Source organism: Sciurus carolinensis, assembly GCF_902686445.1.
Source record: "Sciurus carolinensis chromosome 14 unlocalized genomic scaffold, mSciCar1.2 SUPER_6_x, whole genome shotgun sequence".
In the NCBI taxonomy this organism is placed as follows: domain Eukaryota; kingdom Metazoa; phylum Chordata; class Mammalia; order Rodentia; family Sciuridae; genus Sciurus; species Sciurus carolinensis.
In genome coordinates, this window is record NW_025920104.1 from 1,814,035 (window position 1) to 1,827,253 (window position 13,219).

At 31.1% G+C, this 13,219-nt stretch overlaps 1 pseudogene; it reads left to right on the forward strand.

The window, feature by feature from the left end:
- Positions 1–12,786, forward strand: part of LOC124973149 (ankyrin repeat, SAM and basic leucine zipper domain-containing protein 1-like) — a 100,245-nt pseudogene extending 87,459 nt beyond the window's left edge.
- Positions 12,787–13,219: the final 433 nt, after the last annotated feature.

Genomic DNA, 13,219 nt, shown 5'->3' on the forward strand with positions numbered 1-13,219 from the left:
TTATTTATTTTTATTTGTTGTTTAACATAACATTACATTTTAATTCATAAAGATGCCTATGAATGAATGCTGTACCTTTTCTGCATAATTTATAATACATCCCATCTGAAAATTGTAATAAATATCCCCAAATTTTATTATTATATTTACATAAATTATAAGCTAGTTGAATTTAGCAACTTTTGTCAACAGTCCAATGCCTCTGTAAATAAAGCCATTTGTTTTTGCAGTTGCTGATCTTCTTATATATAATACTAGAAGCATGATTTTAAACCAAACAAACATGACATAAGATTCTTCCTCTGATTTTTCACCAAACTATGTTACTTAAACATTTTTCCCCTTAAAGACAATAATAGGTAATGTAAGGTTGTCTTGAATATTAAATTATACCCCTATGCCAAGCTTTACCTAGGTATTTTAAGCATATATTTTGGATTTGAGTAGACAAGAATTATGAGGATACTGAAACAATAAATTAGTACTTAAAACAGATCCCCCATAGGATTATGGACATTTTGTTCAGGTGTTTTAGATTTGGGTTTCTTTGGGGGGCATCAGGGATTGAACTCAGGGATACTCAACCACTGAGCCACATCCCCAACCCTATTTTGTATTTTATTTAGAGACAGGGTCTCAATGAGTTGCTTAGCACCTCACTTTTGCTGAGGTTGGTTTTGAACTCTTCCTGCCTCAGTCTTCTGAGCCAGTGGAATTAGAGTCATATGCCACCATGCCCAACTAGAGTTGGGTTTTATAGTTCAATTTTGAAATTATTTCAAAATTTTGAAACTATTATTCTATTTGGAGGAATCTTCAGCATAAATATAATTTCTATCCAATTTTATAGGAATGTTTTCATGCCATGTAAGCAAAATTGTAATTTGAAAGTCATCATGTTATTTGAATCTGGAAAACTAATTATATTTATACTTTTTGAGGTGAGTATATATTATCTACCCAGTAGTATAGTGCTCTATCTATCCCCTCTGGAAAGTTGGAAGTTGTTTAACAGTGCAGCAATTCACTATCTTATGTACACTTAACTACTTCCCTTTGTACTATTTCTATTGAAAGGTAATAGGGTTTTTTTAAACATTTTCTACAGAAATGGGATATAACTTTAACACACCTTTTGACCATGAAAAAAGATGAATTTATAAAGGTTAGTATCATTTTCAAAAACTCTAGTTATACTAATTTTTTAAAAAATTGGACCTTCTTTTATTTTCTATTTCAGTAATCCTAGGGTTACAAACTGATTGATATTTTATTAGGTTCTTGATTAAATATGATTATGAAAAATTCATTCAAAAATCTGATTATAGTATTAAGTTACTTTAAAAGCATTTAAAGACATAAAGTTGTGGGTTTGTTCCTTTAGGTGGTCATGATATCTCAGTTAAAGTCAGTACTTCATTTCCAAATGTTAAATAGATTTGCAAAACAAACTTCTTAGAAAAAAGAGGTGCTCTCTTAAATGTACATTCATATAAGTATGTGTCTTCCAAATAGTACCACTATTGTTATTTTCTCAAAACTGTCAAGATATTATTTTGTTCACATATGAACACACAACCAGTGGAATCCAAATCATATACAACCACAAGAAAGGGATCCTAATTAGGATAAGTTATGTTCCATGTATATACAATATGTCAAAATATTATCTATTGTCATGTATATCTAAAAAGAACAAATAAAAAGTCATGAATTTGACATTAATATTAAAAGAATTAAAAAGTAGTGTGAGAAATATTAGAGATATTTTGATAAATAGACTTTGTAAAAAAGCAATGAACTATGTTATCTGAACACATTAGAAACTTAAAATTATTATAATCACTAATTTTGATTGAAACCTGAAATTATTATTAGAATCACTAATTTTGATTATTATAGAAATCAAAGTAAGCATACTATATCAACTTGTACTCTGTTGTTTTGACTATTATGTCTTAAAATGTAGTAATTGGGTTTGAGGGTCTATCACAACTATTATATATTGCAAAAATATTTTAATAATGTAGATAGCTTTATCAGTCACATTTATAAGCAAATTGTATATTTTAGTATATTATTTTCTAATATGTCTGTTTTTCAAGATGCAGATTTCAGCAGAAAACCTTTTAATGATTTTGAAGAAGAAATTATTCTAGTATAATTATCTTAACTACACCTTAAAATTATTTCTACTTAGTTTGGGATTACCAATAATGATCAGCAGAAAATTCTGGCTGCTGTTAAAGAATTGGAGGTAGAGGAGACATTTTGGAGAGTTACCTGAAGTGGCAAAGTTGGAAATCAGGTAAAGTAAACTTATCAATTTATTTTAATATTATGTAGAATCAACTATTCTTGTTGAGTTTAATATTGATAATGTCTGTCATTTGATTTTATTATATTATTTTCTCAAGGAAAGAGATTTTGAAATATTCTTTGTTCAAAACTAAATACCCTTTTAAAGTCAATTTTTATAGTTATACTAAGAAGCAAACCAGAGCACCATCTTAAGTCACGTTGAAATATTGTTTTTTTTGCATTTTGTTAAATCAGACTATATAAGAGATACCACACTTTTCCTAGTATAGTTCTTATACTGTTTAAATTATTTTAGATGTCAAACAGAAAAAAAATTACATTAGTAATATTTTCTCTTAATAAGATAGCATTTCTCATATGATCTTGGATATATTTTTAGCCTTAATTATGTGAGATATTATATTATAAAGATAGAAATTTTATTTCCAATAATATACAGTTGTTAAGCACTGATTACTAATAATCCAAAGTCTATTTGATTTTATTAATAAATTATAGAGAATTGAATGTTTTTTAACTTTTTTTCAAAGAATATAGATTCACATATTTCAGAGATAAAAAGGGAGGTCCCATGCATCCTTCACACAGTTTGATCCAGTTTTCATATCTTACATAACTGTAGTATAATATCCAAACTTGACAATCTGCAGAGCTTATTTGTATCTTACCAGTTATACATGCATTTATTAGTGTGTGTATATTTAAGTATGTAATTATATCATGTATACTTTCCTGTATCCACTGTCAACACTTACAATATTACTTACTACTGGCTTCTTTATCCAACCTCATTATTGCCATACTCATCCCTTTCCCCATTTTAACACCTAGCAAACAATAATTTGTTCTTCATCTTTATAATATTATTTTATGACTATCATATTGTCGGGGTTTCGGCCGGACCCCTGGCCCTAGGTGTGGCAAGGCTAAGATGGCACCTGGCAGTGAGCCAGAGCAGTTAACTTTTGCACAAACAACTGACATTATTTTGAGGAAGTTCCAGGGATTGGCTAAGCTCCCTGATGGACAGTACAGGTCCACTATATGCCTGCCTTCGCTGCCTGTATATGTTAATGCTCTCCCCTCGTGCTCAAAGGCTGATTGGTTACAAGTACTGTATATATTGGAGTGTAAGTTCCTCAAAGAGAGAACAAAGAAAGAGAACAAAGAAAGAACTATGAGGAAGAAGCGCGCAAAATAAAGAGCTCAAAAGAACCAGGCCTGTGTCTTATCTCTCTGCGGGCAGGGAGTGCGATATCATATAAATAGAATTATGCAGTAAATGTCCTTTAGAAATTGACTTTTTGTGATCATTGTTAAGTTCAATGTTGTTGCATTTATCAGTAAAATACTTTATTCCTTTTTGTGGATGAGTAGTATTCCATGGTATGTTTTAACCATATTTTAATCATTTACTGATTGAGGGATATTTAAGTAGATTTTAAAATCTGATTATACCAAATTAAACTGCTGTGAATAAGATTCTTTTCTAAAGTAAGTTTTCATTTCTCTTGGTAAAATATTCAGGAGAGCATTTTAAAGTTTGCATGGGAGCTACACTTATGTTGTTTTATTTTTATTGACTAGCCCCCTTTTTTCCAAAATGTCAGTATTGTCTTATGTTTACCCAACTATTTATTAGTGATCCAGTTTATCTGCATACTCATCAGTATTTGGTGTAAACACTAAATATTTTTAGCCATTTCTACAGGTCTGTAGTGATTGATCATTGTGATTTTATTTGCATTTACCTAAAGGATAAAGGTGTTGAATATCTTTTCATGTCTTATTTGCTATCTGTGTATCATTTCTGGTGAAATGTCTCTGTTGCTTGTCCATTTAATTTTGTATGTATTGTTTTATAACATTGATATTGGGAAGTTGTCTAAATTCAAGTCTTTTTTTGAATTTGTGCTAATGTTTTTTGAAGTCTGTAATTTTTATTTTCATCTTAATGGGGTCTTGCATAGAGAAAAAAATTAATTTTCAGGGCTAGCATTTCCCTTTTATAGATCCTACTTCTAGTGTCAAGTTTAAAAAAATTAGATTCTTAATTTTTTCAAGTCCATGGTACATTTTTAGTTCATTTTTGTGACTGTATGGTACATGATGAAGTTCATTTTGTGGCTGTGGATGTCTAATTGTTACAGCACTGTTTGTTAAAAAGCTTATTCCTTCTACAGAATTGGTTTTCATTATTTGTTAAAATAAATTGGACATATTTGTGTAGAGTCTTCTGGGTTCTCTATTCCGGTTTCTTCATATGTCTGTCCCTCTATAAGTACTCATTGACTCTCTACCCTTATCTGAAATGCTTGGGATCAGAAATAGTACAAACTTTTTGAAGCATTTTTGGATTTGGGAAATTTCCCTAGATGTTACCTGTTGAGCATCCCTAATCCAAAAATCCAAAGTGCTCAGAAATTTGATTGAGATTTCATATTTTCCAGTTAGTGATGTTCAATTTTTACCAGACCATCATGATTATTCTAAATGTATATGGACAGACATAGCATTAGGAAAAATTATTCTTATCATTTTTTCTTTCCCAAAATTGTCTTAGCTATTCTGAAACATTTTTCTTTTCATTTACAATTTAAATTGAGCAATTCTATGTCTACAAATTTTTTTCTGACATTTTTATAGTAATAGCACTAATCCCTTGCAAAATTGATATCATAACTATGTTAAGTATAGTAAATTCATGAACATACAAGTTCAAGGTTTTCTTTTAATCAGCATTTTGTAATTTCCGTTGTATAAATCTAACTATACACAGAATTGAAGCCTTTCATTATCTTTAGAGCATTGTTAGTGGTATTGACTTTTTAATTGTTTCCACATGCAATTTATTTCTATTCTCTGTAAGTGTTTCAGCTTTGCTGAACTCACTTACTAGATCTAGGAGGTTTTTTCCCTAGGTTCTTTGAGATTTTCTATAGAAATAATGTGGTATGCAGAGAAATCTGATAATTTCTTTCTTTCCAATCTTTGTGCCTTTTATTTCTTTTTCTTGCTTTATTACAGTGTTCAGAACTTTCAATATTTTGTTGAATAAGAGAGGTGAATAATGGGCATTCTTATCTTCTCATTTTTAAGGGAAAATCACTTTTTTTGTGTGGTGCTGGGGATCAAACTCAGGGACTTGTACTTACAATGCAAGCACTCTACCCACTGATCTATCTCCCCAGTCCCTCTAATTACTCTTGTGATTTGTTATTATGTTCACAAAACAGGCTGAATTACAGTTAATGGTCAGTAAAAAAAATGTACTTTTTTTCACATGGAACTCACTGAACCTTTGAATTGCATGTAAACTCAAGAGTCTGAAGACCTCAGAATAAATATCCTTGTAAGACCTGCATTATCTACTGCTTACTAGTGTTTGCCACCTGCCTCTCATACTAATTGCAGTCATTATCATAATTAAGTCTGCTTGAATGCCAGCCATTTGGAAGACAAAATGCTTTATATTGCCTCCTGCAGTCCTTCTGAAAGTCCTTTTGTCACCATTTTAGAGATATTGAATCATTTGGCTTAAGATTAGACTTGTGCAGGATTATAAAGCTAGTAAGTGTGGAAGTTGATTCCAAACTCAGCTTGAGTCTTGATGCAAGAGTCTGTGCTCTTAGTTATTATGCCATGGTGTTTTCTCTCCATCCCCTATTCTCCTAGCCACCCATCCTCAAATTCAGTTCTATACTTGGCACCAACTTCAATGGAAAGCAAATAACTCAGAATCATTCTACATTCTTCCTATTATTTTGCATGCAATCTATCATGAAAATTTTCAGTTTTTTATCCTAGAAATTTCTTAAACTACCACTCAACCTCCTGCTTCCAATGAAACTTCCAGATTTTTAGTTTAATTTCATCATCTCTTCAATGCATCTTTCTATTTGTCTCCCAGTGATTCTCTCTACTTTTGTTTTTGTGTTACTCTAAGCCACATCACTCTCCTAATAAACTTTCTTCTTCAAAAGTCTGATTTTATACTTTCTTATTTAAAATTCTTTAAAAACTCAGTTATAGATCTCATTTACAAACTAGTATTAACATTTTTTGTTGGTGAGGATTGGAAAAAATAATATATGTAAAAATATCTAGTGGTCTGTTCATATAGGAGATATTCAAATATTGGATCTTTTATCTTTCTTTTTCATGTCCCTTCAGGTAACAATGGTATAGTTGTGTGTTCACATTCATATTGAAATATGAGACCCTTAAGATTTACAACTTATTTTTCACATTTTTTTAATTGGTATAGTTCAAGGTCTAATTCAGTTCCTAATACGTGTTACCTAATGTATAAGCATTTTTAAAGGATCTATTAACTTTATAACTAGATTTCGTATCTACCCCAGTAGAAGGAAGTAAATTGCTCTTAAGTGATTTCTATTTATTTGCTTCCTTTCTTTAGTGCTGATGAGTTCCTCAACTTCCTTCTGAAATTAAACAAACAGTGTGGCCATTTAATAACAGCTGTTCAGAATATTATTACTAAATTACCTGTAAATCCTCATAAGGTATTCTACCAAAATTATTAAGTGAAAAAGTCTGAACGCTGAAGAACACTCCAAATAAGTTCATGATAATTCAGTAAAAAGTACTGAATTGGTAAAATAGCAGTTGTTCAATGTAATATCAAATTAAGTAAATTAATTTAATATTATTCCTTTGCATACTAATTAGTTATAAAATACTGTGTTCTCACCCACAAGCAAAAGAAAATGAATAAGACCAAAAATTAAGCCAATTCCTGTAATGAACTTCCCTTTGTTTTTTAAGGGGATTTAATTGTTTAAAATATAAAGTGACAGGAGACCCAAATGAAAGTTGAAACAAAACAGTGGATTCAGTGTTATTAAAAACTATTACCAATATAAAGTTGTTTTAGTGAAGAAAGTTTTAGTGAGAAAATAAGTGACCTATAAAACAAACTTATTTTTTAGTTATTTGCAGTTGTTTTAGTTGTTTGAATAAAAATTTTTAAATAAATTTGTTTTCCTATGATCATATGTAATATTAATATGGGAATCATTTATTCAAATATTATATTAATTTTCATGTTATCTGTACCTATATTTAGGAAACACATTTAGCAAGCTGATTTTATATTTATACAAAATTACTGAATTATTTATATAAAACTACTATATATATATATAAAATGACTGACTTATTTTTGTGTCAGGATTTATCCAGAAAAAAACAACTTCTCAATTATATAATTTAGTGTTTAGAAATTTTGTGTGACCATTATGTATATAAAGTTGAAAAAAGTTATTTCTATTAATTAAAATGTAACTTTTGAAACTATTAATAGATAGTCCTGGAATGGGCTTCTCCCAAGAATTTTATTTCAGTTTGTGAAGAACTTGTTAATGTTGAAGATATGAGTGCAGAAGTTTGCAAACTAAAAGTCTTAATTCAGAAGATATATGTTTAACATTAAAAGGGGGAGGGTAATTATGCAAAATGTTTCACAACAAAAGATGCTAGACAGTGGAGCAGTTCTGATGAGAGCAGTGAGTGGAACACGGAGACAAGTGGGAAAGGACAGTTTCCAAAGGAAGGAATTCACATAACAAACAAACTTTTGTGGTCTTCAACAAATGATGCTGGGAGAATTGGAAATCCATATGCAACAGAATGAAACTAAACCCATATCTCTCACCATGCACGAAACTAAACTCAAAATGGATTAAGGATCTCGGAATCAGACCAGATACCTTGCATCTTATAGAAGAAAAAGTAGGTCCAGAGTTTCAACATGTCGGCTTAGGACCAGACTTCCTCAAAAGGACTCCCATAGCACAAGAAATAAAAGCAAGAATTAATAACTGGGATAGATTCAAACTAAAAAGCTTTCTCTCAGCAAAGGAAACTATCAGCAATGCAAAGAAAGAGCCTACAGAGTGGGAGAAAATCTTTGCCGATCATACTTTAGATAGAGCGCTAATCTCCAGAATCTATAAAGAACTCAAAAAACTCTACACCAAGAATGTAAATAATCCAACTGACAAATGGGCTAAGGAAATGAATAGACACTTCACAGAAGAAGATCTACAAGCAATCAACAAACATATGGAAAAATGTTCAACATCTCTAGTAATAAGAGAAATGCAAATCAAAACCACCCTAAGATTCCATCTCACCCCAATTAGAATGGCAATTATCAAGAATACAAGCAACAACAGGTGTTGGCGAGGATGTGGGGAGAAAGGTACACTCTTACATTGCTGGTGGGGCTGCAAATTAGTGCAGCCACTCTGGAAAGCAGTGTGGAGATTCCTTAGAAAACTTGGAATGGAAACACCATTTGACCCAGCTATCCCACTCCTTGGCCTATACCCAAAGGACTTAAAATCAGCATATTACAGAGATACAGCCACATCAATGTTCATAGCTGCTCAGTTCACAATAGCCAGATTGTGGAACCAACCTAGATGTCCTTCAATTGATGAATGGATAAAGAAACTGTGGTATATATATACAATGGAATATTACTCCACCATAAAGATTGATAAAATTATGGCATTTGCAGGCAAATGGAGGAAACTGGAGAATATCATGCTAAGTGAGATAAGCCAATCTCAAAAAAACAAAGGAAGAATGATATCGCTAATAAGTGGATGATGACACATAATGGGGGGTGGGAAGGGTTAGTGTTGGGGTTGGAGTTGGGTTTAGGGAGGGGGGCAGGAATGGAGGAAGGAAGGACTGTATAGATGGAGGGGAAGGGTGTGAGGGGAGGGGGGGAAGGGAAAAAAATGGCAGAATGAATCAAACAACATTACCCTAAGTAAATTTATGATTACACAAATGGTATGCCTTTACACCATGTACAGACAGAGAAAAAACATGTATCCCATTTGTTTACAATAAAAAAAAAAGAAATGCATACTACAGAAGCACTTTCATGTTTTTGTTCAGAAAGGGAAAAAGGGTTACCCCAGTGATTCTTTCTAATTAGAGTTTACCAGGTTAATATTCTCAGTGAAACTGGTGGTGCACCTTTCAAAAACATTCTAGCAAGATGTGCCAAGGACTGTAAAAACATTTCTGTCTTCAATAGTAGTTTTTTCCAAAATTGTTTGTAACAGAAGTGTCAAATACTGGGAAAATAATTTGATAAATTATCATATACTTGTTTGTTTTAATGTGCACAGCCAGGTACCAGGTAGGTAGCATAGGACTGTAGAGTCCATATGGATGCACAAAGCTCTTGGTTCAATCCTCTGCACCAAAAACAGAGAAAATGATGTTCAGCCAGTTAAAAAATTAATGAAGGTCAAATTGTTAGATTGTTAAAGATAGAAATTTCTATTTATAAATTATTTATGTGCAGCTATGTAGTTGTAAAAGGCCAAAATGAAATATACCTCTGTTAATACAATTATGGATGAAATATTCCTTCTATTTATCAGACTCTATATTAATTTGTAATTTAACTTGTGTTTTTTGTTTCTGCTTTTGTATTCACATAGAAGTGTATGTTTGGTTTTATGGGCAGTTGATTTAAAGAAAATTGACTATACCAAGATCTAAACTGCTGAAATAGGAACCTTTGTTGAAGGAGAAGAAAGAAGAAGAAAACATTTAGAGGAATCTAAGGAACTCACTTCTGAGTTCTTCATGTGTATTTAATGAAAAAATATTTATTTCTATAAAGATTTTGCAAAGCATATTAGGTGAAAGTTAGATTATATATTAAAATTTACACCTTCAACTTTTGTAATTTATTCAATGTGCTCACTAATATTTTATCAAAAAAGGTATTTTCCTCAAAATAAATTTCATACATGTGCTAGGTAATTTTTCATTCTGACTATAACACAATATTTAATCAGAAGGAGTCTTTAAAGTGAGAATAAAAAAGTTGTGAAGCAAATTCTACAAAGTAATGGTGGGGAAATTAAATTGTAAATGGGGAAATGAGCAATAAATTTTATAATTCTTTGAGAAAGTAACTCCTTGTCAGTGAAAGAGGCATCTTAGAAGTTGTGTTCTGACTTTATTCACTCACCTGACATAGGACTGCCTGCTGTATGCCAGGCCCCTCTTCTGAAAAAGCTAGATAGAGACTGAACTGACTGAGGACAAAAATTATGGCTCCATTTATCTCTAATTTATCTAGAAGAATTTATTTTAACTTAATGGGATATTTTTCAGGGTGAACCAAGGAAAATTTGGAATGATTTTTGTACAGAAATTTCCTACAAAGCATCAACTTTTTAAAAATATCTTCTCACTTGTAGATGGACACAATACCTTTATTTTATTGATTTATTTTATGTGGTGCTGAGGATCAAACCCAGGGCCTCTTGTGTGCCAAGTGAGCACTCTGCCACTGAGCCACAACCCCTGCAAAAAGCATCAGATTTAAATGTAGGAAATTCCCTAAGACATACTTTCCTCAAGTTGGTTATTAATTTGGTTTCCCAGTTAAAAGTTTCAAAGATTGGGTGGATAAGTGGGGAAACATATGTAGTACTTGAGATAAAATTGGGGAGAGAACCAGAGTTTTCTGAAATGAGGAAATTAAGAAGCATTGCTTTAGAGACTTATTGACTTTAAAACATATATAATGCAATCCGGTGTCATAATATTTATTTTGATAATGTGTATCTGTAAAGAGAATTATCTTTTTTTTTTTCTTTTTTTGGTACCAGAGATTGAACTCAAGGGTACTGGAGCACTGAACAACATCACCAGTCCTATTTTTTATTTTATTTAGAGACAGGGCCTCACTGAATTGCTTAGAGTCTCACCATTGCTGAGGCTGACTTTGAACTCTCATTCCTCTTGCCTCAGCCTCCAAGCTGTTAGAATTATAGGTGTGAACCACTGTACCTGGCAAGAGAATTTTTATCTTTATTTAGCTACATAGAAGACCTTCTTTTTCAGGGACCTTGTATATCAAGAATTTATAGATTTCTGTATAAGAACTAGTGTTGAGAACACATTTATTAGTTTATAATAATATTATGTACAGTTCTTTGGGCAGGAAAATCTTAATGTTTGAGCAAGCTATTGAATTTTTTTCTTTTGATTAGTTTTCAAGTAGTAATTATCATAATGGGATTTAACTTAGGAATTGTTATGGCTTCCAGGTTTGGAATATATTATTATGCTTGTTAAATTTATAATGTTTCAAAGTTTACCAATAATAACTGAAGAAGATTTAAAGAAAAAAAGAAACATGAGTTATCACAGATAAATCTGTGGAGGTAACAGTTAGGGTGGGTGAAGTCAAGGCTTGACATTAACACCACATCACTCTTTTTCAAACCAGCACAGTGACAGCTCCTGTCAGAAAAGATCATTCAATTAATTAGTTAAAAAAGGAATAACTGTCTCAGGATTCAGTAAATGGGGCATCAGTGTCAAAAAAGAATCTTGTTGAGTGAAACATTTCAGAAGTTACACCAAGATGACATTCTTAATGAGATTGGCATTGCAGTTTGTTTTTCTGCTATAAGTTTAAAATTAATTTTGCAGGCTTTTTAAGTTAAATATTTACACTGTAGAATTTAGAAGTTATTACTTCTTGTGATTTGAAAGTATTTATATCACCACTCTGACACAGGATGTTTATAATAAATATTACTCTATAAATCCACCTGATTCTTTTTGTCTCCAGGAATTTTTGGTTTCTGCTTATTCTCTTTCTGCTTACCCACACAGCAGCCATTTCTTCTTTCCTTTCTCTCTCCTTTCTACCCTCATTCTCTCTGCCTCCATCCCTGTCTCCCTATTTCCCCATTCCCACACTGAATGAGGCTTCTTTCACACATTATTTGTTAAAGGACCACCTCAGTTTTTATTGACATGTGTTTCTGCAATTATATTTGAATAAAGTATTTAATTTCCATCATAAGTCCCTTTTCTTTGAATTTTTGTTCAGTTTCATAAATTGTAGTTTTGTTACAAGTATGATTCACTCTTTTTTAAGACATTAGTTGATATTTAATATGAAAACAAATACGTATCAGTTGTTTTTCCTTACAGGTAATATACAAAATTTAAGTTATAATTAAAGAAACTTTAACTCAAGACATAAAAACACCAGCTTAAAACATGATAAACTATTAAAGTATTTATTTTAATGTAAAACTAATAATTTACATTAATGGGATGATGGTGCAGAACTGTATTTCAAGATGTGTTCACTTTAAATCTTCATTAGAATCTTGAGTTGCCTCCCTCTATATCAAGTGAATTAATATGGATGTATTTTTCAGATCTTAAAAGAGGTCTTATTTTCATTTTTTGTATATTAACTCTTTTTTCCATTCTAAATATTAGCTGCAAAATGAACAGGCAAATGATCCAACTTGCATACCATTAATGGAAGAAGTATCTACATGAAAGAGTAGAATTTTGAAGAGGAAAGCTGTTACAATATGTGGATTTGGGCTGATTATTTTCATTTGCAAGCTAACATTTCAGAGAATATAACTCTAATATTTGCTTTAAAATTATGTATGTAGATCTTATTCAAATTATCCCCATATTTCTTTTAATAGCCATCTGTGGTACAATATCACTTATTCTTTGCCTATACTACATAGAAGAATTATGATAATATAAAGGAGAGAATTTTTCTTTAGAAAGTGATTTGTCAATTTGAGTTGGAAATATAGTTTATTATATTCTGTTAATTTTGATCAAGCAGTAAATTATACATAAACATTTAGTTTGAACACAAAAGTAAATCACAATCAAAAAATTTTTATCTAATATTCTTTTATTTTAAAGTGGGTTCAAATGTCATAGATAATCTAAGAGTCTTTGTAAAGAGTTCATAAATCAATAGCTTTACTTTAGTCCTTATTTACCCCTTCTGTTACTACAAAATAAGGACTTTCTTGTTGAATTTTTTAAGTTATAT